General features: G+C 51.2%; 11 pseudogenes; all 11 read right to left on the bottom strand.

The window, feature by feature from the left end:
- Positions 1-722: 722 nt before the first annotated feature.
- Positions 723-894, bottom strand: LOC138779766 (U2 spliceosomal RNA; annotated as a pseudogene).
- A 2,277-nt stretch (positions 895-3,171) lies between these two features.
- Positions 3,172-3,343, bottom strand: LOC138779794 (U2 spliceosomal RNA; annotated as a pseudogene).
- A 2,272-nt stretch (positions 3,344-5,615) lies between these two features.
- Positions 5,616-5,787, bottom strand: LOC138779793 (U2 spliceosomal RNA; annotated as a pseudogene).
- A 2,270-nt stretch (positions 5,788-8,057) lies between these two features.
- On the bottom strand, positions 8,058-8,233 carry LOC138779792 (U2 spliceosomal RNA; annotated as a pseudogene).
- A 2,265-nt stretch (positions 8,234-10,498) lies between these two features.
- Positions 10,499-10,671, bottom strand: LOC138779786 (U2 spliceosomal RNA; annotated as a pseudogene).
- Positions 10,672-12,942: 2,271 nt separating this feature from the next.
- LOC138779765 (U2 spliceosomal RNA) lies at positions 12,943-13,114 on the bottom strand (annotated as a pseudogene).
- A 2,267-nt stretch (positions 13,115-15,381) lies between these two features.
- Positions 15,382-15,553, bottom strand: LOC138779764 (U2 spliceosomal RNA; annotated as a pseudogene).
- A 2,263-nt stretch (positions 15,554-17,816) lies between these two features.
- On the bottom strand, positions 17,817-17,988 carry LOC138779795 (U2 spliceosomal RNA; annotated as a pseudogene).
- A 2,269-nt stretch (positions 17,989-20,257) lies between these two features.
- On the bottom strand, positions 20,258-20,429 carry LOC138779763 (U2 spliceosomal RNA; annotated as a pseudogene).
- Positions 20,430-22,682: 2,253 nt separating this feature from the next.
- Positions 22,683-22,854, bottom strand: LOC138779762 (U2 spliceosomal RNA; annotated as a pseudogene).
- Positions 22,855-25,101: 2,247 nt separating this feature from the next.
- LOC138779787 (U2 spliceosomal RNA) lies at positions 25,102-25,273 on the bottom strand (annotated as a pseudogene).
- Between the last annotated feature and the right edge of the window lie 271 nt (positions 25,274-25,544).

The raw sequence follows: 25,544 nt of genomic DNA, 5'->3' as shown, positions 1-25,544 counted from the left end.
CACGTCTCTGTCTCTGTCTCCGTCTCTGTCTGGCATACATGACATGCAGCTAGCTCTTTGGCTGGCTGTCTCTGTAGCTGGCTGGCTGTCTCTGTGGCTGGCTGCCTAGCTGGCTAGCTTATTATTAGTACCTACCTACCTACCTACCTACCTATCTATCTATCTATCTATCTATCTATCTATCTATCTATCTATCTATCTAATCTATCCTATCTATCCTATCTATTCTATCTAATGTATCTAATCTATCTATCAAAGAACATGGAGGGTGAATTCTCCCAGCTGGAGCCGTAGGCAGGCAGCATCAGCAGGATACATCGGCCGGCCACCAGGAAATCAAATCCAAAGGAAACGGTTTAATAAACTGCACCTACCTTTCCACCTACCTGCTCGGTCGCTTGACCGGCTGCAACTGAGCTGCTTGTTGTGCTGGCAGCTGTGTATAGCAGCAAAGCCTTGATGACATCACGTCCCGCGATGACATCACCAGCACTGGCCCGGCAGCCAAGTTGTAAACAACTCTGCCAGTTGGTTGCCATGGCAACAGAGGCCAGCAAGTCTTGGACAAACAAACTTTTCGTAGCCACACTCGGGCTAATTTTTCGGGGTCGGTCCACCTGCGCACAACACACTCGAGGGATGTTTCTTGCAAAACAGTAGTTTCAGGTGCAGCCGGCTTGTTTCCTTCTTCATTCTTTTGCTCTGTTTTTTGCAAACTCATTAGGGGGTGCACTGAACCTGGAGGCACTGCAATACCAGGTCAATGCCTGGAGAGGACAGAGCAAGCTCTTTTTCCATCTCCCTGTTCTAAAAATCCATTTAATATATGGTCCCCAGATAGGGGACGTATCAGATATTAAACTGATAAGAACAGATTTTTTTGATTGAAAATATCTTTATTACAATCAGTCGTCGTCAGGCATACATAAACTGTGACGCAGCACAGTTCAATAAATAAGACACTACATACTCAGCACCATGGTACAACATACAGCACAGGCTCCCTACGCTATACATCATACCACCCGCTACACTAACATTCCTGCATACCTTAACAATCCTAAAACAACAAACAATAAAGCAATACAGACAAGTGATGGGGTAAGGGGGGTGGGAGAGAGGGGGGGTAGGGAGGGGAAATCACAGGCCCGAAGCTTTATTGAAAGACAACACAACACAAGGGGAGAGGGGGAAGGAGAGGGGTATCAATCCTCTTCTTCCTGGTCCGATCTGTCCATGATGGAATAGTCTCTGAGCAGGCTGTGGACCAGCCTGCGGCAGTCCAGAAAGGACATCCTCTCCTTCTTCAGAATGAGGCGGTTCCTGGCAAGCCATATAGCGTCCTTAAAACAGTTCATAAGGCGCCAGGCCTCCCGGGTTGCCTCATCGCCGAAATTCCCAGGGAACAGGCCGTACAGCACCGCGCAGTGCGTTAGCCTGTTCCTGGGCACACAGTCACTGAGTTCAAGTTCCAGGGCGTCCAACAGGCCCTGAGCAAACGGACACTGCCAAAAGAGGTGCGAAGATGTTTCCTCCACGAAGGGGCACCGGGGGGCAGTACCGCGTTTTGCACAGGTTGCGGGCATGCATGAATGACCTCAAAGGCAGTCCCCCCTGAATGGCCATCCAAGACAAGTCCTTGTGCCCGTTGGTCAGCTTTGCCGAAGCCACATTTGTCCATACAGTCTCTGCGGTGGCCGCAGCGAGCCCTGGAACGAGCTCCATAGAGTCCTGTGCTCTGATGAGCTTGTGGACAGTTTTTGGCTTCCACAAGTCGGGCTTGAGTCCCTCCAGTTGGTGTTCCCTCACAAACTTGACGACGCCCCCGTAGAACCAGGGAGTGTGCCAGTTGTAAGGGATGGAGCTGTCCCACTTGTCCCAGCTCAGACCCCTCCAGAGGGGGAGGAGGAACAGGCGAGACATGGACCTGCCCGCAGAGCCATTCTTCTGTTGCAGAGTCCTCCGCACACAGTCACATACAAAGGCTGCCCGCAGCAAGGTAGGGATATCCGGAACACCTTTTCCGCCCTTGCGGGGTTCCTTGTACATCACGGAGCGCTTCACTCTGTCCATTTTGGAGCCCCAGATGAAACAAAACACGGTCCTGGTGATGGCCCTGCAGACGGTGACATGGGGGGGGCCAGGCCTGTGCTACTACACTTGATCTTAGCCAAAGGCCGAGAAGCGATGGCCACAACGGTTTCCCGAAAACTCCCCTTCTCGGACACCACGTCCTTCTTGTTAAGGCGAAGCCAGACATACATACCCTATTATGCGCTCCACCCTCTCAGATGGCGGACCGGACGTGCTTTCACACTGCATCTCCTATTGCCTAGCACTGCCTCTGTCTTCCTTTCTGCTCTCAAATCTGAATAGCTCCACCCCCCAATCACACTGCGTCTGCTTCCACCTGATGGATGGCAGACATACACGTCTCTGTCTCTGTCTCCGTCTCTGTCTGGCATACATGACATGCAGCTAGCTCTTTGGCTGGCTGTCTCTGTAGCTGGCTGGCTGTCTCTGTGGCTGGCTGCCTAGCTGGCTAGCTTATTATTAGTACCTACCTACCTACCTACCTACCTACCTATCTATCTATCTATCTATCTATCTATCTATCTATCTATCTATCTATCTATCTATCTATCTATCTATCTAATCTATCCCATTATCCTATCTATTCTATCTAATGTATCTAATCTATCTATCAAAAGAACATGGAGGTGAATTCTCCCAGCTGGAGCCGTAGGCAGGCAGCATCAGCAGGATACATCGGCCGCCACCAGGAAATCAAATCCAAAGGAAACGGTTTAATAAACTGCACCTACCTTTCCACCTACCTGCTCGTCGCTTGACCGGCTGCAACTGAGCTGCTTGTTTGTGCTGGCAGCTGTGTATAGCAGCAAAGCCTTGATGACATCACGTCCCGCGATGACATCACCAGCACTGGCCCGGCAGCCAAGTTGTAAACAACTCTGCAGTTGGTTGCCATGGCAACAGAGGCCAGCAAGTCTTGGACAAACAAACTTTCGTAGCCACACTCGGGCTAATTTTTCGGGGTCGGTCCACCTGCGCACAACACACTCGAGGGATGTTTCTTGCAAAACAGTAGTTTCAGGTGCAGCCGGCTTGTTTCCTTCTTCATTCTTTTGCTCTGTTTTTTGCAAACTCATTAGGGGGTGCACTGAACCTGGAGGCACTGCAATACCAGGTCAATGCCTGGAGAGGACAGAGCAAGCTCTTTTTTCCATCTCCCTGTTCTAAAAATCCATTTAATATATGGTCCCAGATAGGGGACGTATCAGATATTAAACTGATAAGAACAGATTTTTTTGATTGAAAATATCTTTATTACAATCAGTCGTCGTCAGGCATACATAAACTGTGACGCAGCACAGTTCAATAAATAAGACACTACATACTCAGCACCATGGTACAACATACAGCACAGGCTCCCTACGCTATACATCATACCACCCGCTACACTAACATTCCTGCATACCTTAACAATCCTAAAACAACAAACAATAAAGCAATACAGACAAGTGATGGGGTAAGGGGGGTGGGAGAGAGGGGGGTAGGGAGGGGAAATCACAGGCCCGAAGCTTTATTGAAAGACAACACAACACAAGGGGAGAGGGGGAAAGGAGAGGGGTATCAATCCTCTTCTTCCTGGTCCGATCTGTCCATGATGGAATAGTCTCTGAGCAGGCTGTGGACCAGCCTGCGGCAGGTCCAGAAAGGACATCCTCTCCTTCTTCAGAATGAGGCGGTTCCTGGCAAGCCATATAGCGTCCTTAAAACAGTTCATAAGGCGCCAGGCCTCCCGGGTTGCCTCATCGCCGAAATTCCCAGGGAACAGGCCGTACAGCACCGCGCAGTGCGTTAGCCTGTTCCTGGGCACACAGTCACTGAGTTCAAGTTCCAGGGCGTCCAACAGGCCCTGAGCAAACACGGACACTGCCAAAAGAGGTGCGAAGATGTTTCCTCCACGAAGGGGCACCGGGGGCAGTACCGCGTTTTGCACAGGTTGCGGGCATGCATGAATGACCTCAAAGGCAGTCCCCCCTGAATGGCATCCAAGACAAGTCCTTGTGCCCGTTGGTCAGCTTTGCCGAAGCCACATTTGTCCATACAGTCTCTGCGGTGGCCGCAGCGAGCCCTGGAACGAGCTCCATAGAGTCCTGTGCTCTGATGAGCTTGTGGACAGTTTTTTGGCTTCCACAAGTCGGGCTTGAGTCCCTCCAGTTGGTGTTCCCTCACAAACTTGACGACGCCCCCGTAGAACCAGGGAGTGTGCCAGTTGTAAGGGATGGAGCTGTCCCACTTGTCCCAGCTCAGACCCCTCCAGAGGGGGAGGAGGAACAGGCGAGACATGGACCTGCCCGCAGAGCCATTCTTCTGTTGCAGAGTCCTCCGCACACAGTCACATACAAAGGCTGCCCGCAGCAAGGTAGGGATATCCGGAACACCTTTTCCGCCCTTGCGGGGTTCCTTGTACATCACGGAGCGCTTCACTCTGTCCATTTTGGAGCCCCAGATGAAACAAAACACGGTCCTGGTGATGGCCCTGCAGACGGTGACATGGGGGGGCCAGGCCTGTGCTACTACACTTGATCTTAGCCAAAAGGCCGAGAAGCGATGGCCACAACGGTTTTCCCGAAAACTCCCCTTCTCGGACACCACGTCCTTCTTGTTAAGGCGAAGCCAGACATACATACCCTATTATGCGCTCCACCCTCTCAGATGGCGGACCGGACGTGCTTTCACACTGCATCTCCTATTGCCTAGCACTGCCTCTGTCTTCCTTTCTGCTCTCAAATCTGAATAGCTCCACCCCCCAATCACACTGCGTCTGCTTCCACCTGATGGATGGCAGACATACACGTCTCTGTCTCTGTCTCCGTCTCTGTCTGGCATACATGACATGCAGCTAGCTCTTTGGCTGGCTGTCTCTGTAGCTGGCTGGCTGTCTCTGTGGCTGGCTGCCTAGCTGGCTAGCTTATTATTAGTACCTACCTACCTACCTACCTACCTACCTATCTATCTATCTATCTATCTATCTATCTATCTATCTATCTATCTATCTATCTATCTAATCTATCCTATCTATCCTATCTATTCTATCTAATGTATCTAATCTATCTATCAAAGAACATGGAGGGTGAATTCTCCCAGCTGGAGCCGTAGGCAGGCAGCATCAGCAGGATACATCGGCCGGCCACCAGGAAATCAAATCCAAAGGAAACGGTTTAATAAACTGCACCTACCTTTCCACCTACCTGCTCGGATCGCTTGACCGGCTGCAACTGAGCTGCTTGTTGTGCTGGCAGCTGTGTATAGCAGCAAAGCCTTGATGACATCACGTCCCGCGATGACATCACCAGCACTGGCCCGGCAGCCAAGTTGTAAACAACTCTGCCAGTTGGTTGCCATGGCAACAGAGGCCAGCAAGTCTTGGACAAACAAACTTTTCGTAGCCACACTCGGGCTAATTTTTCGGGGTCGGTCCACCTGCGCACAACACACTCGAGGGATGTTTCTTGCAAACAGTAGTTTCAGGTGCAGCCGGCTTGTTTCCTTCTTCATTCTTTTGCTCTGTTTTTTGCAAACTCATTAGGGGGTGCACTGAACCTGGAGGCACTGCAATACCAGGTCAATGCCTGGAGAGGACAGAGCAAGCTCTTTTTCCATCTCCCTGTTCTAAAAATCCATTTAATATATGGTCCCCAGATAGGGGACGTATCAGATATTAAACTGATAAGAAACGATTTTTTTGATTGAAAATATCTTTATTACAATCAGTCGTCGTCAGGCATACATAAACTGTGACGCAGCACAGTTCAATAAATAAGACACTACATACTCAGCACCATGGTACAACATACAGCACAGGCTCCCTACGCTATACATCATACCACCCGCTACACTAACATTCCTGCATACCTTAACAATCCTAAAACAACAAACAATAAAGCAATACAGACAAGTGATGGGGTAAGGGGGGTGGGAGAGAGGGGGGTAGGGAGGGGAAATCACAGGCCCGAAGCTTTATTGAAAGACAACACAACACAAGGGGAGAGGGGGAAGGAGAGGGGTATCAATCCTCTTCTTCCTGGTCCGATCTGTCCATGATGGAATAGTCTCTGAGCAGGCTGTGGACCAGCCTGCGGCAGTCCAGAAAGGACATCCTCTCCTTCTTCAGAATGAGGCGGTTCCTGGCAAGCCATATAGCGTCCTTAAAACAGTTCATAAGGCGCCAGGCCTCCCGGGTTGCCTCATCGCCGAAATTCCCAGGGAACAGGCCGTACAGCACCGCGCAGTGCGTTAGCCTGTTCCTGGGCACACAGTCACTGAGTTCAAGTTCCAGGGCGTCCAACAGGCCCTGAGCAAACGGACACTGCCAAAAGAGGTGCGAAGATGTTTCCTCCACGAAGGGGCACCGGGGGCAGTACCGCGTTTTGCACAGGTTGCGGGCATGCATGAATGACCTCAAAGGCAGTCCCCCCTGAATGGCCATCCAAGACAAGTCCTTGTGCCCGTTGGTCAGCTTTGCCGAAGCCACATTTGTCCATACAGTCTCTGCGGTGGCCGCAGCGAGCCCTGGAACGAGCTCCATAGAGTCCTGTGCTCTGATGAGCTTGTGGACAGTTTTTGGCTTCCACAAGTCGGGCTTGAGTCCCTCCAGTTGGTGTTCCCTCACAAACTTGACGACGCCCCCGTAGAACCAGGGAGTGTGCCAGTTGTAAGGGATGGAGCTGTCCCACTTGTCCCAGCTCAGACCCCTCCAGAGGGGGAGGAGGAACAGGCGAGACATGGACCTGCCCGCAGAGCCATTCTTCTGTTGCAGAGTCCTCCGCACACAGTCACATACAAAGGCTGCCCGCAGCAAGGTAGGGATATCCGGAACACCTTTTCCGCCCTTGCGGGGTTCCTTGTACATCACGGAGCGCTTCACTCTGTCCATTTTGGAGCCCCAGATGAAACAAAACACGGTCCTGGTGATGGCCCTGCAGACGGTGACATGGGGGGGCCAGGCCTGTGCTACTACACTTGATCTTAGCCAAAAGGCCGAGAAGCGATGGCCACAACGGTTTCCCGAAAACTCCCCTTCTCGGACACCACGTCCTTCTTGTTAAGGCGAAGCCAGACATACATACCCTATTATGCGCTCCACCCTCTCAGATGGCGGACCGGACGTGCTTTCACACTGCATCTCCTATTGCCTAGCACTGCCTCTGTCTTCCTTTCTGCTCTCAAATCTGAATAGCTTCCACCCCCAATCACACTGCGTCTGCTTCCACCTGATGGATGGCAGACATACACGTCTCTGTCTCTGTCTCCGTCTCTGTCTGGCATACATGACATGCAGCTAGCTCTTTGGCTGGCTGTCTCTGTAGCTGGCTGGCTGTCTCTGTGGCTGGCTGCCTAGCTGGCTAGCTTATTATTAGTACCTACCTACCTACCTACCTACCTACCTATCTATCTATCTATCTATCTATCTATCTATCTATCTATCTATCTATCTATCTATCTAATCTATCCTATCTATCCTATCTATTCTATCTAATGTATCTAATCTATCTATCAAAGAACATGGAGGGGTGAATCTCCCAGCTGGAGCCGTAGGCAGGCAGCATCAGCAGGATACATCGGACCGGCCACCAGGAAATCAAATCCAAAGGAAACGGTTTAATAAACTGCACCTACCTTTCCACCTACCTGCTCGGAGTCGCTTGACCGGCTGCAACTGAGCTGCTTGTTGTGCTGGCAGCTGTGTATAGCAGCAAAGCCTTGATGACATCACGTCCCGCGATGACATCACCAGCACTGGCCCGGCAGCCAAGTTGTAAACAAACTCTGCCAGTTGGTTGCCATGGCAACAGAGGCCAGCAAGTCTTGGACAAACAAACTTTTCGTAGCCACACTCGGGCTAATTTTTCGGGTCGGTCCACCTGCGCACAACACACTCGAGGGATGTTTCTTGCAAAACAGTAGTTTCAGGTGCAGCCGGCTTGTTTCCTTCTTCATTCTTTTGCTCTGTTTTTGCAAACTCATTAGGGGGGTGCACTGAACCTGGAGGCACTGCAATACCAGGTCAATGCCTGGAGAGGACAGAGCAAGCTCTTTTTCCATCTCCCTGTTCTAAAAAAATCCATTTAATATATGGTCCCCCAGATAGGGGACGTATCAGATATTAAACTGATAAGAACAGATTTTTTTGATTGAAAAATATCTTTATTACAATCAGTCGTCGTCAGGCATACATAAACTGTGACGGCCAGCACAGTTCAATAAATAAGACACTACATACTCAGCACCATGGTACAACATACAGCACAGGCTCCCTACGCTATACATCATACCACCCGCTACACTAACATTCCTGCATACCTTAACAATCCTAAAACAACAAACAATAAAGCAATACAGACAAGTGATGGGGTAAGGGGGGTGGGAGAGAGGGGGGTAGGGAGGGGAAATCACAGGCCCGAAGCTTTATTGAAAGACAACACAACACAAGGGGAGAGGGGGAAGGAGAGGGGTATCAATCCTCTTCTTCCTGGTCCGATCTGTCCATGATGGAATAGTCTCTGAGCAGGCTGTGGACCAGCCTGCGGCAGTCCAGAAAGGACATCCTCTCCTTCTTCAGAATGAGGCGGTTCCTGGCAAGCCATATAGCGTCCTTAAAACAGTTCATAAGGCGCCAGGCCTCCCGGGTTGCCTCATCGCCGAAATTCCCAGGGAACAGGCCGTACAGCACCGCGCAGTGCGTTAGCCTGTTCCTGGGCACACAGTCACTGAGTTCAAGTTCCAGGGCGTCCAACAGGCCCTGAGCAAACGGACACTGCCAAAAGAGGTGCGAAGATGTTTCCTCCACGAAGGGGCACCGGGGGCAGTACCGCGTTTTGCACAGGTTGCGGGCATGCATGAATGACCTCAAAGGCAGTCCCCCCTGAATGGCCATCCAAGACAAGTCCTTGTGCCCGTTGGTCAGCTTTGCCGAAGCCACATTTGTCCATACAGTCTCTGCGGTGGCCGCAGCGAGCCCTGGAACGAGCTCCATAGAGTCCTGTGCTCTGATGAGCTTGTGGACAGTTTTTGGCTTCCACAAGTCGGGCTTGAGTCCCTCCAGTTGGTGTTCCCTCACAAACTTGACGACGCCCCCGTAGAACCAGGGAGTGTGCCAGTTTGTGAGGGATGGAGCTGTCCCACTTGTCCCAGCTCAGACCCCTCCAGAGGGGGAGGAGGAACAGGCGAGACATGGACCTGCCCGCAGAGCCATTCTTCTGTTGCAGAGTCCTCCGCACACAGTCACATACAAAGGCTGCCCGCAGCAAGGTAGGGATATCCGGAACACCTTTTCCGCCCTTGCGGGGTCCTTGTACTCACGGAGCGCTTCACTCTGTCCATTTTGGAGCCCCAGATGAAAACAAAACACGGTCCTGGTGATGGCCCTGCAGACGGTGACATGTGGGGGGCCAGGCCTGTGCTACTACACTTGATCTTAGCCAAAAGGCCGAGAAGCGATGGCCACAACGGTTTCCCGAAAACTCCCCTTCTCGGACACCACGTCCTTCTTGTTAAGGCGAAGCCAGACATACATACCCTATTATGCGCTCCACCCTCTCAGATGGCGGACCGGACGTGCTTTCACACTGCATCTCCTATTGCCTAGCACTGCCTCTGTCTTCCTTTCTGCTCTCAAATCTGAATAGCTCCACCCCCCAATCACACTGCGTCTGCTTCCACCTGATGGATGGCAGACATACACGTCTCTGTCTCTGTCTCCGTCTCTGTCTGGCATACATGACATGCAGCTAGCTCTTTGGCTGGCTGTCTCTGTAGCTGGCTGGCTGTCTCTGTGGCTGGCTGCCTAGCTGGCTAGCTTATTATTAGTACCTACCTACCTACCTACCTACCTACTATCTATCTATCTATCTATCTATCTATCTATCTATCTATCTATCTATCTATCTAATCTATCCTATCTATCCTATCTATTCTATCTAATGTATCTAATCTATCTATCAAAGAACATGGAGGGTGAATTCTCCCAGCTGGAGCCGTAGGCAGGCAGCATCAGCAGGATACATCGGCCGGCCACCAGGAAATCAAATCCAAAGGAAACGGTTTAATAAACTGCACCTACCTTTCCACCTACCTGCTCGGTCGCTTGACCGGCTGCAACTGAGCTGCTTGTTGTGCTGGCAGCTGTGTATAGCAGCAAAGCCTTGATGACATCACGTCCCGCGATGACATCACCAGCACTGGCCCGGCAGCCAAGTTGTAAACAACTCTGCCAGTTGGTTGCCATGGCAACAGAGGCCAGCAAGTCTTGGACAAACAAACTTTTCGTAGCCACACTCGGGCTAATTTTTCGGGGTCGGTCCACCTGCGCACAACACACTCGAGGGATGTTTCTTGCAAAACAGTAGTTTCAGGTGCAGCCGGCTTGTTTCCTTCTTCATTCTTTTGCTCTGTTTTTTGCAAACTCATTAGGGGGTGCACTGAACCTGGAGGCACTGCAATACCAGGTCAATGCCTGGAGAGGACAGAGCAAGCTCTTTTTCCATCTCCCTGTTCTAAAAATCCATTTAATATATGGTCCCCAGATAGGGGACGTATCAGATATTAAACTGATAAGAACAGATTTTTTTTGATTGAAAATATCTTTATTACAATCAGTCGTCGTCAGGCATACATAAACTGTGACGCAGCACAGTTCAATAAATAAGACACTACATACTCAGCACATGGTACAACATACAGCACAGGCTCCCTACGCTATACATCATACCACCCGCTACACTAACATTCCTGCATACCTTAACAATTCCTAAAACAACAAACAATAAAGCAATACAGACAAGTGATGGGGTAAGGGGGGGGTGGGAGAGAGGGGGGTAGGGAGGGGAAATCACAGGCCCCGAAAGCTTTATTGAAAGACACACAACACCAGGGGAGAGGGGGAAGGAGAGGGGTATCAATCCTCTTCTTCCTGGTCCGATCTGTCCATGATTGGAATAGTCTCTGAGCAGGCTGTGGACCAGCCTGCGGCAGTCCAGAAAGGACATCCTCTCCTTCTTCAGAATGAGGCGGTTCCTGGCAAGCCATATAGCGTCTTAAAACAGTTCATAAGGCGCCAGGCCTCCCGGGTTGGCCTCATCGCCGAAATTCCCAGGAACAGGCCGTACAGCACCGCGCAGTGCGTTAGCCTGTTCCTGGGCACACAGTCACTGAGTTCAAAGTTCCAGGGCGTCCAACAGGCCCTGAGCAAACGGACACTGCCAAAAGAGGTGCGAAGATGTTTCCTCCACGAAGGGGCACCGGGGGCAGTACCAGCGTTTTGCACAGGTTGCGGGCATGCATGAATGACCTCAAAGGCAGTCCCCCCTGAATGGCCATCCAAGACAAGTCCTTGTGCCCGTTGGTCAGCTTTGCCGAAGCCACATTTGTCCATACAGTCTCTGCGGTGGCCGCAGCGAGCCCTGGAACGAGCTCCATAGAGTCCCTGTGCTCTGATGAGCTTGTGGACAGTTTTTTGGCTTCCACAAGTCGGGCTTGAGTCCCTCCAGTTGGTGTTTCCCTCACAACTTGACGACGCCCCCGTAGAACCAGGGAGTGTGCCAGTTGTAAGGGATGGAGCTGTCCCACTTGTCCCAGCTCAGACCCCTCCAGAGGGGGAGGAGGAACAGGCGAGACATGGACCTGCCCGCAGAGCCATTCCTTTCTGTTGCAGAGTCCTCCGCACACAGTCACATACAGAAGGCTGCCCGCAGCAAGGTAGGGATATCCGGAACACCTTTTCCGCCCTTGCGGGGTTCCTTGTACATCACGGAGCGCTTCACTCTGTCATTTTGGAGCCCCAGATGAAACAAAACACGGTCCTGGTGATGGCCCTCAGACGGTGACATGGGGGGCCAAGGCCTGTGCTACTACACTTGATCTTAGCCAAAAGGCCGAGAAGCGATGGCCACAACGGTTTCCCGAAAACTCCCCTTCTCGGACACCACGTCCTTCTTGTTAAGGCGAAGCCAGACATACATACCCTATTATGCGCTCCACCCTCTCAGATGGCGGACCGGACGTGCTTTCACACTGCATCTCCTATTGCCTAGCACTGCCTCTGTCTTCCTTTCTGCTCTCAAATCTGAATAGCTCCACCCCCCAATCACACTGCGTCTGCTTCCACCTGATGGATGGCAGACATACACGTCTCTGTCTCTGTCTCCGTCTCTGTCTGGCATACATGACATGCAGCTAGCTCTTTGGCTGGCTGTCTCTGTAGCTGGCTGGCTGTCTCTGTGGCTGGCTGCCTAGCTGGCTAGCTTATTATTAGTACCTACCTACCTACCTACCTACCTACCTATCTATCTATCTATCTATCTATCTATCTATCTATCTATCTATCTATCTATCTAATCTATCCTATCTATCCTATCTATTCTATCTAATGTATCTAATCTATCTATCAAAGAACATGGAGGGTGAATTCTCCCAGCTGGAGCCGTAGGCAGGCAGCATCAGCAGGATACATCGGCCGGCCACCAGGAAATCAAATCCAAAGGAAACGGTTTAATAAACTGCACCTACCTTTCCACCTACCTGCTCGGTCGCTTGACCGGCTGCAACTGAGCTGCTTGTTGTGCTGGCAGCTGTGTATAGCAGCAAAGCCTTGATGACATCACGTCCCGCGATGACATCACCAGCACTGGCCCGGCAGCCAAGTTGTAAACAACTCTGCCAGTTGGTTGCCATGGCAACAGAGGCCAGCAAGTCTTGGACAAACAAACTTTTCGTAGCCACACTCGGGCTAATTTTTCGGGGTCGGTCCACCTGCGCACAACACACTCGAGGGATGTTTCTTGCAAAACAGTAGTTTCAGGTGCAGCCGGCTTGTTTCCTTCTTCATTCTTTTGCTCTGTTTTTTGCAAACTCATTAGGGGGTGCACTGAACCTGGAGGCACTGCAATACCAGGTCAATGCCTGGAGAGGACAGAGCAAGCTCTTTTTCCATCTCCCTGTTCTAAAAATCCATTTAATATATGGTCCCCAGATAGGGGACGTATCAGATATTAAACTGATAAGAACAGATTTTTTTGATTGAAAATATCTTTATTACAATCAGTCGTCGTCAGGCATACATAAACTGTGACGCAGCACAGTTCAATAAATAAGACACTACATACTCAGCACCATGGTACAACATACAGCACAGGCTCCCTACGCTATACATCATACCACCCGCTACACTAACATTCCTGCATACCTTAACAATCCTAAAACAACAAACAATAAAGCAATACAGACAAGTGATGGGGTAAGGGGGGTGGGAGAGAGGGGGGTAGGGAGGGGAAATCACAGGCCCGAAGCTTTATTGAAAGACAACACAACACAAGGGGAGAGGGGGAAGGAGAGGGGTATCAATCCTCTTCTTCCTGGTCCGATCTGTCCATGATGGAATAGTCTCTGAGCAGGCTGTGGACCAGCCTGCGGCAGTCCAGAAAGGACATCCTCTCCTTCTTCAGAATGAGGCGGTTCCTGGCAAGCCATATAGCGTCCTTAAAACAGTTCATAAGGCGCCAGGCCTCCCGGGTTGCCTCATCGCCGAAATTCCCAGGGAACAGGCCGTACAGCACCGCGCAGTGCGTTAGCCTGTTCCTGGGCACACAGTCACTGAGTTCAAGTTCCAGGGCGTCCAACAGGCCCTGAGCAAACGGACACTGCCAAAAGAGGTGCGAAGATGTTTCCTCCACGAAGGGGCACCGGGGGCAGTACCGCGTTTTGCACAGGTTGCGGGCATGCATGAATGACCTCAAAGGCAGTCCCCCCTGAATGGCCATCCAAGACAAGTCCTTGTGCCCGTTGGTCAGCTTTGCCGAAGCCACATTTGTCCATACAGTCTCTGCGGTGGCCGCAGCGAGCCCTGGAACGAGCTCCATAGAGTCCTGTGCTCTGATGAGCTTGTGGACAGTTTTTGGCTTCCACAAGTCGGGCTTGAGTCCCTCCAGTTGGTGTTCCCTCACAAACTTGACGACGCCCCCGTAGAACCAGGGAGTGTGCCAGTTGTAAGGGATGGAGCTGTCCCACTTGTCCCAGCTCAGACCCCTCCAGAGGGGGAGGAGGAACAGGCGAGACATGGACCTGCCCGCAGAGCCATTCTTCTGTTGCAGAGTCCTCCGCACACAGTCACATACAAAGGCTGCCCGCAGCAAGGTAGGGATATCCGGAACACCTTTTCCGCCCTTGCGGGGTTCCTTGTACATCACGGAGCGCTTCACTCTGTCCATTTTGGAGCCCCAGATGAAACAAAACACGGTCCTGGTGATGGCCCTGCAGACGGTGACATGGGGGGGCCAGGCCTGTGCTACTACACTTGATCTTAGCCAAAAGGCCGAGAAGCGATGGCCACAACGGTTTCCCGAAAACTCCCCTTCTCGGACACCACGTCCTTCTTGTTAAGGCGAAGCCAGACATACATACCCTATTATGCGCTCCACCCTCTCAGATGGCGGACCGGACGTGCTTTCACACTGCATCTCCTATTGCCTAGCACTGCCTCTGTCTTCCTTTCTGCTCTCAAATCTGAATAGCTCCACCCCCCAATCACACTGCGTCTGCTTCCACCTGATGGATGGCAGACATACACGTCTCTGTCTCTGTCTCCGTCTCTGTCTGGCATACATGACATGCAGCTAGCTCTTTGGCTGGCTGTCTCTGTAGCTGGCTGGCTGTCTCTGTGGCTGGCTGCCTAGCTGGCTAGCTTATTATTAGTACCTACCTACCTACCTACCTACCTACCTATCTATCTATCTATCTATCTATCTATCTATCTATCTATCTATCTATCTATCTATCTAATCTATCCTATCTATCCTATCTATTCTATCTAATGTATCTAATCTATCTATCAAAGAACATGGAGGGTGAATTCTCCCAGCTGGAGCCGTAGGCAGGCAGCATCAGCAGGATACATCGGCCGGCCACCAGGAAATCAAATCCAAAGGAAACGGTTTAATAAACTGCACCTACCTTTCCACCTACCTGCTCGGTCGCTTGACCGGCTGCAACTGAGCTGCTTGTTGTGCTGGCAGCTGTGTATAGCAGCAAAGCCTTGATGACATCACGTCCCGCGATGACATCACCAGCACTGGCCCGGCAGCCAAGTTGTAAACAACTCTGCCAGTTGGTTGCCATGGCAACAGAGGCCAGCAAGTCTTGGACAAACAAACTTTTCGTAGCCACACTCGGGCTAATTTTTCGGGGTCGGTCCACCTGCGCACAACACACTCGAGGGATGTTTCTTGCAAAACAGTAGTTTCAGGTGCAGCCGGCTTGTTTCCTTCTTCATTCTTTTGCTCTGTTTTTTGCAAACTCATTAGGGGGTGCACTGAACCTGGAGGCACTGCAATACCAGGTCAATGCCTGGAGAGGACAGAGCAAGCTCTTTTTCCATCTCCCTGTTCTAAAAATCCATTTAATATATGGTCCCCAGATAGGGGACGTATCAGATATTAAACTGATAAGAACAGATTTTTTTGATTGAAAATATCTTTATTACAATCAGTCGTCGTCAGGCATACATAAACTGTGACGCAGCACAGTTCAATAAATAAGACACTACATACTCAGCACCATGGTACAACATACAGCACAGGCTCCCTACGCTATACATCATACCACCCGCTACACTAACATTCCTGCATACCTTAACAATCCTAAAACAACAAACAATAAAGCAATACAGACAAGTGATGGGGTAAGGGGGGTGGGAGAGAGGGGGGTAGGGAGGGGAAATCACAGGCCCGAAGCTTTATTGAAAGACAACACAACACAAGGGGAGAGGGGGAAGGAGAGGGTATCAATCCTCTTCTTCCTGGTCCGATCTGTCCATGATGGAATAGTCTCTGAGCAGGCTGTGGACCAGCCTGCGGCAGTCCAGAAAGGACATCCTCTCCTTCTTCAGAATGAGGCGGTTCCTGGCAAGCCATATAGCGTCCTTAAAACAGTTCATAAGGCGCCAGGCCTCCCGGGTTGCCTCATCGCCGAAATTCCCAGGGAACAGGCCGTACAGCACCGCGCAGTGCGTTAGCCTGTTCCTGGGCACACAGTCACTGAGTTCAAGTTCCAGGGCGTCCAACAGGCCCTGAGCAAACGGACACTGCCAAAAGAGGTGCGAAGATGTTTCCTCCACGAAGGGGCACCGGGGGCAGTACCGCGTTTTGCACAGGTTGCGGGCATGCATGAATGACCTCAAAGGCAGTCCCCCCTGAATGGCCATCCAAGACAAGTCCTTGTGCCCGTTGGTCAGCTTTGCCGAAGCCACATTTGTCCATACAGTCTCTGCGGTGGCCGCAGCGAGCCCTGGAACGAGCTCCATAGAGTCCTGTGCTCTGATGAGCTTGTGGACAGTTTTTGGCTTCCACAAGTCGGGCTTGAGTCCCTCCAGTTGGTGTTCCCTCACAAACTTGACGACGCCCCCGTAGAACCAGGGAGTGTGCCAGTTGTAAGGGATGGAGCTGTCCCACTTGTCCCAGCTCAGACCCCTCCAGAGGGGGAGGAGGAACAGGCGAGACATGGACCTGCCCGCAGAGCCATTCTTCTGTTGCAGAGTCCTCCGCACACAGTCACATACAAAGGCTGCCCGCAGCAAGGTAGGGATATCCGGAACACCTTTTCCGCCCTTGCGGGGTTCCTTGTACATCACGGAGCGCTTCACTCTGTCCATTTTGGAGCCCCAGATGAAACAAAACACGGTCCTGGTGATGGCCCTGCAGACGGTGACATGGGGGGGCCAGGCCTGTGCTACTACACTTGATCTTAGCCAAAAGGAGAGAAGCGATGGCCACAACGGTTTCCCGAAACTCCCCTTCTCGGACACCACGTCCTTCTTGTTAAGGCGAAGCCAGACATACATACCCTATTATGCGCTCCACCCTCTCGGATGGCGGACCGGACGTGCTTTCACACTGCATCTCCTATTGCCTAGCACTGCCTCTGTCTTCCTTTCTGCTCTCAAATCTGAATAGCTCCACCCCCAATCACACTGCGTCTGCTTCCACCTGATGGATGGCAGACATACACGTCTCTGTCTCTGTCTCCGTCTCTGTCTGGCATACATGACATGCAGCTAGCTCTTTGGCTGGCTGTCTCTGTAGCTGGCTGGCTGTCTCTGTGGCTGGCTGCCTAGCTGGCTAGCTTATTATTAGTACCTACCTACCTACCTACCTACCACCTATCTATCTATCTATCTATCTATCTATCTATCTATCTATCTATCTATCTATCTATCTAATCTATCCTATCTATCCTATCTATTCTATCTAATGTATCTAATCTATCTATCAAAGAACATGGAGGGTGAATTCTCCCAGCTGGAGCCGTAGGCAGGCAGCATCAGCAGGATACATCGGCCGGGCCACCAGGAAATCAAATCCAAAGGAAACGGTTAATAAACTGCACCTACCTTTCCACCTACCGCTCGGTCGCTTGACCGGCTGCAACTGAGCTGCTTGTTTGTGCTGGCAAGCTGTGTATAGCAGCAAAGCCTTGATGACATCACGTCCCGCGATGACATCACCAGCACTGGCCCGGCAGCCAAGTTGTAAACAACTCTGCCAGTTGGTTTGCCATGGCAACAGAGGCCAGCAAGTCTTGGACAAACAAACTTTCGTAGCCACACTCGGGCCTAATTTTTCGGGGTCGGTCCACCTGCGCACACACCACTCGAGGGATGTTTCTTGCAAAACAGTAGTTTCAGGTGCGCCGGCTTGTTTCCTTCTTCATTCTTTTGCTCTGTTTTTTGCAAACTCATTAGGGGGTGCACTGAACCTGGAGGCACTGCAATACCAGGTCAATCCTGGAGAGGACAGAGCAAGCTCTTTTTTCCATCTCCCTGTTCTAAAAATCCATTTAATATATGGTCCCCAGATAGGGGACGTATCAGATATTAAACTGATAAGAACAGATTTTTTTGATTGAAAATATCTTTATTACAATCAGTCGTCGTCAGGCATACATAAACTGTGACGCAGCACAGTTCAATAAATAAGACACTACATACTCAGCACCATGGTACAACATACAGCACAGGCTCCCTACGCTATACATCATACCACCCGCTACACTAACATTCCTGCATACCTTAACAATCCTAAAACAACAAACAATAATGCAATACAGACAAGTGATGGGGTAAGGGGGGTGGGCGAGAGGGGGGGAGGGAGGGGACATCACAGGCCCGAAGCTTTATTGAAAGACAACACAACACAAGGGGAGAGGGGAAGGAGAGGGGTATCAATCCTCTTCTTCCTGGTCCGATCTGTCCATGATGGAATAGTCTCTGAGCAGGCTGTGGACCAGCCTGCGGCAGTCCAGAAAGGACATCCTCTCCTTCTTCAGAATGAGGCGGTTCCTGGCAAGCCATATAGCGTCCTTAAAACAGTTCATAAGGCGCCAGGCCTCCCGGGTTGCCTCATCGCCGAAATTCCCAGGGAACAGGCCGTACAGCACCGCGCAGTGCGTTAGCCTGTTCCTGGGCACACAGTCACTGAGTTCAAGTTCCAGGGCGTCCAACAGGCCCTGAGCAAACGGACACTGCCAAAAGAGGTGCGAAGATGTTTCCTCCACGAAGGGGCACCGGGGGCAGTACCGCGTTTTGCACAGGTTGCGGGCATGCATGAATGACCTCAAAGGCAGTCCCCCCTGAATGGCCATCCAAGACAAGTCCTTGTGCCCGTTGGTCAGCTTTGCCGAAGCCACATTTGTCCATACAGTCTCTGCGGTGGCCGCAGCGAGCCCTGGAACGAGCTCCATAGAGTCCTGTGCTCTGATGAGCTTGTGGACAGTTTTTGGCTTCCACAAGTCGGGCTTGAGTCCCTCCAGTTGGTGTTCCCTCACAAACTTGACGACGCCCCCGTAGAACCAGGGAGTGTGCCAGTTGTAAGGGATGGAGCTGTCCCACTTGTCCCAGCTCAGACCCCTCCAGAGGGGAGGAGGAACAGGCGAGACATGGACCTGCCCGCAGAGCCATTCTTCTGTTGCAGAGTCCTCCGCACACAGTCACATACAAAGGCTGCCCGCAGCAAGGTAGGGATATCCGGAACACCTTTTCCGCCCTTGCGGGGTTCCTTGTACATCACGGAGCGCTTCACTCTGTCCATTTTGGAGCCCAGATGAAACAAAACACGGTCCTGGTGATGGCCCTGCAGACGGTGACATGGGGGGGCCAGGCCTGTGCTACTACACTTGATCTTAGCCAAAAGGCCGAGAAGCGATGGCCACAACGGTTTTCCCGAAAACTCCCCTTCTCGGACACCACGTCCTTCTTGTTAAGGCGAAGCCAGACATACATACCCTATTATGCGCTCCACCCTCTCAGATGGCGGACCGGACGTGCTTTCACACTGCATCTCCTATTGCCTAGCACTGCCTCTGTCTTCCTTTCTGCTCTCAAATCTGAATAGCTCCACCCCCCAATCACACTGCGTCTGCTTCCACCTGATGGATGGCAGACATACACGTCTCTGTCTCTGTCTCCGTCTCTGTCTGGCATACATGACATGCAGCTAGCTCTTTGGCTGGCTGTCTCTGTAGCTGGCTGGCTGTCTCTGTGGCTGGCTGCCTAGCTGGCTAGCTTATTATTAGTACCTACCTACCTACCTACCTACCTACCTATCTATCTATCTATCTATCTATCTATCTATCTATCTATCTATCTATCTATCTATCTATCTAATCTATCCTATCTATCCTATCTATTCTATCTAATGTATCTAATCTATCTATCAAAGAACATGGAGGGTGAATTCTCCCAGCTGGAGCCGTAGGCAGGCAGCATCAGCAGGATACATCGGCCGGCCACCAGGAAATCAAATCCAAAGGAAACGGTTTAATAAACTGCACCTACCTTTCCACCTACCTGCTCGGTCGCTTGACCGGCTGCAACTGAGCTGCTTGTTGTGCTGGCAGCTGTGTATAGCAGCAAAGCCTTGATGACATCACGTCCCGCGATGACATCACCAGCACTGGCCCGGCAGCCAAGTTGTAAACAACTCTGCCAGTTGGTTGCCATGGCAACAGAGGCCAGCAAGTCTTGGACAAACAAACTTTTCGTAGCCACACTCGGGCTAATTTTTCGGGGTCGGTCCACCTGCGCACAACACACTCGAGGGATGTTTCTTGCAAAACAGTAGTTTCAGGTGCAGCCGGCTTGTTTCCTTCTTCATTCTTTTGCTCTGTTTTTTGCAAACTCATTAGGGGGTGCACTGAACCTGGAGGCACTGCAATACCAGGTCAATGCCTGGAGAGGACAGAGCAAGCTCTTTTTCCATCTCCCTGTTCTAAAAATCCATTTAATATATGGTCCCCAGATAGGGGACGTATCAGATATTAAACTGATAAGAACAGATTTTTTTGATTGAAAATATCTTTATTACAATCAGTCGTCGTCAGGCATACATAAACTGTGACGCAGCACAGTTCAATAAATAAGACACTACATACTCAGCACCATGGTACAACATACAGCACAGGCTCCCTACGCTATACATCATACCACCCGCTACACTAACATTCCTGCATACCTTAACAATCCTAAAACAACAAACAATAAAGCAATACAGACAAGTGATGGGGTAAGGGGGGGGAGAGAGGGGGTAGGGAGGGAAATCACAGGCCCGAAGCTTTATTGAAAGACAACACAACACAAGGGGAGAGGGGAAGGAGAGGGGTATCAATCCTCTTCTTCCTGGTCCGATCTGTCCATGATGGAATAGTCTCTGAGCAGGCTGTGGACCAGCCTGCGGCAGTCCAGAAAGGACATCCTCTCCTTCTTCAGAATGAGGCGGTTCCTGGCAAGCCATATAGCGTCCTTAAAACAGTTCATAAGGCGCCAGGCCTCCCGGGTTGCCTCATCGCCGAAATTCCCAGGGAACAGGCCGTACAGCACCGCGCAGTGCGTTAGCCTGTTCCTGGGCACACAGTCACTGAGTTCAAGTTCCAGGGCGTCCAACAGGCCCTGAGCAAACGGACACTGCCAAAAGAGGTGCGAAGATGTTTCCTCCACGAAGGGGCACCGGGGGCAGTACCGCGTTTTGCACAGGTTGCGGGCATGCATGAATGACCTCAAAGGCAGTCCCCCTGAATGGCCATCCAAGACAAGTCCTTGTGCCCGTTGGTCAGCTTTGCCGAAGCCACATTTGTCCATACAGTCTCTGCGGTGGCCGCAGCGAGCCCTGGAACGAGCTCCATAGAGTCCTGTGCTCTGATGAGCTTGTGGACAGTTTTTGGCTTCCACAAGTCGGGCTTGAGTCCCTCCAGTTGGTGTTCCCTCACAAACTTGACGACGCCCCCGTAGAACCAGGGAGTGTGCCAGTTGTAAGGGATGGAGCTGTCCCACTTGTCCCAGCTCAGACCCCTCCAGAGGGGGAGGAGGAACAGGCGAGACATGGACCTGCCCGCAGAGCCATTCTTCTGTTGCAGAGTCCTCCGCACACAGTCACATACAAAGGCTGCCCGCAGCAAGGTAGGGATATCCGGAACACCTTTTCCGCCCTTGCGGGGTTCCTTGTACATCACGGAGCGCTTCACTCTGTCCATTTTGGAGCCCCAGATGAAACAAAACACGGTCCTGGTGATGGCCCTGCAGACGGTGACATGGGGGGGCCAGGCCTGTGCTACTACACTTGATCTTAGCCAAAAGGCCGAGAAGCGATGGCCACAACGGTTTCCCGAAAACTCCCCTTCTCGGACACCACGTCCTTCTTGTTAAGGCGAAGCCAGACATACATACCCTATTATGCGCTCCACCCTCTCAGATGGCGGACCGGACGTGCTTTCACACTGCATCTCCTATTGCCTAGCACTGCCTCTGTCTTCCTTTCTGCTCTCAAATCTGAATAGCTCCACCCCCCAATCACACTGCGTCTGCTTCCACCTGATGGATGGCAGACATACACGTCTCTGTCTCTGTCTCCGTCTCTGTCTGGCATACATGACATGCAGCTAGCTCTTTGGCTGGCTGTCTCTGTAGCTGGCTGGCTGTCTCTGTGGCTGGCTGCCTAGCTGGCTAGCTTATTATTAGTACCTACCTACCTACCTACCTACCTACCTATCTATCTATCTATCTATCTATCTATCTATCTATCTATCTATCTATCTAATCTATCCTATCTATCCTATCTATTCTATCTAATGTATCTAATCTATCTATCAAAGAACATGGAGGGTGAATTCTCCCAGCTGGAGCCGTAGGCAGGCAGCATCAGCAGGATACATCGGCCGGCCACCAGGAAATCAAATCCAAAGGAAACGGTTTAATAAACTGCACCTACCTTTCCACCTACCTGCTCGGTCGCTTGACCGGCTGCAACTGAGCTGCTTGTTGTGCTGGCAGCTGTGTATAGCAGCAAAGCCTTGATGACATCACGTCCCGCGATGACATCACCAGCACTGGCCCGGCAGCCAAGTTGTAAACAACTCTGCCAGTTGGTTGCCATGGCAACAGAGGCCAGCAAGTCTTGGACAAACAAACTTTTCGTAGCCACACTCGGGCTAATTTTTCGGGGTCGGTCCACCTGCGCACAACACACTCGAGGGATGTTTCTTGCAAAACAGTAGTTTCAGGTGCAGCCGGCTTGTTTCCTTCTTCATTCTTTTGCTCTGTTTTTTGCAAACTCATTAGGGGGTGCACTGAACCTGGAGGCACTGCAATACCAGGTCAATGCCTGGAGAGGACAGAGCAAGCTCTTTTTCCATCTCCCTGTTCTAAAAATCCATTTAATATATGGTCCCCAGATAGGGGACGTATCAGATATTAAACTGATAAGAACAGATTTTTTTGATTGAAAATATCTTTATTACAATCAGTCGTCGTCAGGCATACATAAACTGTGACGCAGCACAGTTCAATAAATAAGACACTACATACTCAGCACCATGGTACAACATACAGCACAGGCTCCCTACGCTATACATCATACCACCCGCTACACTAACATTCCTGCATACCTTAACAATCCTAAAACAACAAACAATAAAGCAATACAGACAAGTGATGGGGTAAGGGGGGTGGGAGAGAGGGGGGTAGGGAGGGGAAATCACAGGCCCGAAGCTTTATTGAAAGACAACACAACACAGGGGAGGGGGGAAGGAGAGGGGTATCAATCCTCTTCTTCCTGGTCCGATCTGTCCATGATGGAATAGTCTCTGAGCAGGCTGTGGACCAGCCTGCGGCAGTCCAGAAAGGACATCCTCTCCTTCTTCAGAATGAGGCGGTTCCTGGCAAGCCATATAGCGTCCTTAAAACAGTTCATAAGGCGCCAGGCCTCCCGGGTTGCCTCATCGCCGAAATTCCCAGGGAACAGGCCGTACAGCACCGCGCAGTGCGTTAGCCTGTTCCTGGGCACACAGTCACTGAGTTCAAGTTCCAGGGCGTCCAACAGGCCCTGAGCAAACGGACACTGCCAAAAGAGGTGCGAAGATGTTTCCTCCACGAAGGGGCACCGGGGGCAGTACCGCGTTTTGCACAGGTTGCGGGCATGCATGAATGACCTCAAAGGCAGTCCCCCCTGAATGGCCATCCAAGACAAGTCCTTGTGCCCGTTGGTCAGCTTTGCCGAAGCCACATTTGTCCATACAGTCTCTGCGGTGGCCGCAGCGAGCCCTGGAACGAGCTCCATAGAGTCCTGTGCTCTGATGAGCTTGTGGACAGTTTTTGGCTTCCACAAGTCGGGCTTGAGTCCCTCCAGTTGGTGTTCCCTCACAAACTTGACGACGCCCCCGTAGAACCAGGGAGTGTGCCAGTTGTAAGGGATGGAGCTGTCCCACTTGTCCCAGCTCAGACCCCTCCAGAGGGGGAGGAGGAACAGGCGAGACATGGACCTGCCCGCAGAGCCATTCTTCTGTTGCAGAGTCCTCCGCACACAGTCACATACAAAGGCTGCCCGCAGCAAGGTAGGGATATCCGGAACACCTTTTCCGCCCTTGCGGGGTTCCTTGTACATCACGGAGCGCTTCACTCTGTCCATTTTGGAGCCCCAGATGAAACAAAACACGGTCCTGGTGATGGCCCTGCAGACGGTGACATGGGGGGGCCAGGCCTGTGCTACTACACTTGATCTTAGCCAAAAGGCCGAGAAGCGATGGCCACAACGGTTTCCCGAAAACTCCCCTTCTCGGACACCACGTCCTTCTTGTTAAGGCGAAGCCAGACATACATACCCTATTATGCGCTCCACCCTCTCAGATGGCGGACCGGACGTGCTTTCACACTGCATCTCCTATTGCCTAGCACTGCCTCTGTCTCCTTTCTGCTCTCAAATCTGAATAGCTCCACCCCCCAATCACACTGCGTCTGCTTCCACCTGATGGATGGCAGACATACACGTCTCTGTCTCTGTCTCCGTCTCTGTCTGGCATACATGACATGCAGCTAGCTCTTTGGCTGGCTGTCTCTGTAGCTGGCTGGCTGTCTCTGTGGCTGGCTGCCTAGCTGGCTAGCTTATTATTAGTACCTACCTACCTACCTACCTACCTATCTATCTATCTATCTATCTATCTATCTATCTATCTATCTATCTATCTAATCTATCCTATCTATCCTATCTATTCTATCTAATGTATCTAATCTATCTATCAAAGAACATGGAGGGTGAATTCTCCCAGCTGGAGCCGTAGGCAGGCAGCATCAGCAGGATACATCGGCCGGCCACCAGGAAATCAAATCCAAAGGAAACGGTTTAATAAACTGCACCTACCTTTCCACCTACCTGCTCGGTCGCTTGACCGGCTGCAACTGAGCTGCTTGTTGTGCTGGCAGCTGTGTATAGCAGCAAAGCCTTGATGACATCACGTCCCGCGATGACATCACCAGCACTGGCCCGGCAGCCAAGTTGTAAACAACTCTGCCAGTTGTTGCCATGGCAACAGAGGCCACAAGTCTTGGACAAACAAACTTTTCGTAGCCACACTCGGGCTAATTTTTCGGGGTCGTCCACCTGCGCACAACACACTCGAGGGATGTTTCTTGCAAAACAGTAGTTTCAGGTGCAGCCGGCTTGTTTCCTTCTTCATTCTTTTGCTCTGTTTTTTGCAAACTCATGGGGGTGCACTGAACCTGGAGGCACTGCAATACCAGGTCAATGCCTGGAGAGGACAGAGCAAGCTCTTTTTCCATCTCCCTGTTCTAAAAATCCATTTAATATATGGTCCCCAGATAGGGGACGTATCAGATATTAAACTGATAAGAACAGATTTTTTTGATTGAAAATATCTTTATTACAATCAGTCGTCGTCAGGCATACATAAACTGTGACGCAGCACAGTTCAATAAATAAGACACTACATACTCAGCACCATGGTACAACATACAGCACAGGCTCCCTACGCTATACATCATACCACCCGCTACACTAACATTCCTGCATACCTTAACAATCCTAAAACAACAAACAATAAAGCAATACAGACAAGTGATGGGGTAAGGGGGGTGGGAGAGAGGGGGTAGGGAGGGGAATCACAGGCCCGAAGCTTTATTGAAAGAC

This window comes from Dendropsophus ebraccatus, unplaced genomic scaffold, assembly GCF_027789765.1.
Source record: "Dendropsophus ebraccatus isolate aDenEbr1 unplaced genomic scaffold, aDenEbr1.pat pat_scaffold_754_ctg1, whole genome shotgun sequence".
Lineage (NCBI taxonomy): Eukaryota > Metazoa > Chordata > Amphibia > Anura > Hylidae > Dendropsophus > Dendropsophus ebraccatus.
Note: the sequence above shows the minus strand (reverse complement) of the source record. Positions and strands in the feature narration are given on the sequence as shown.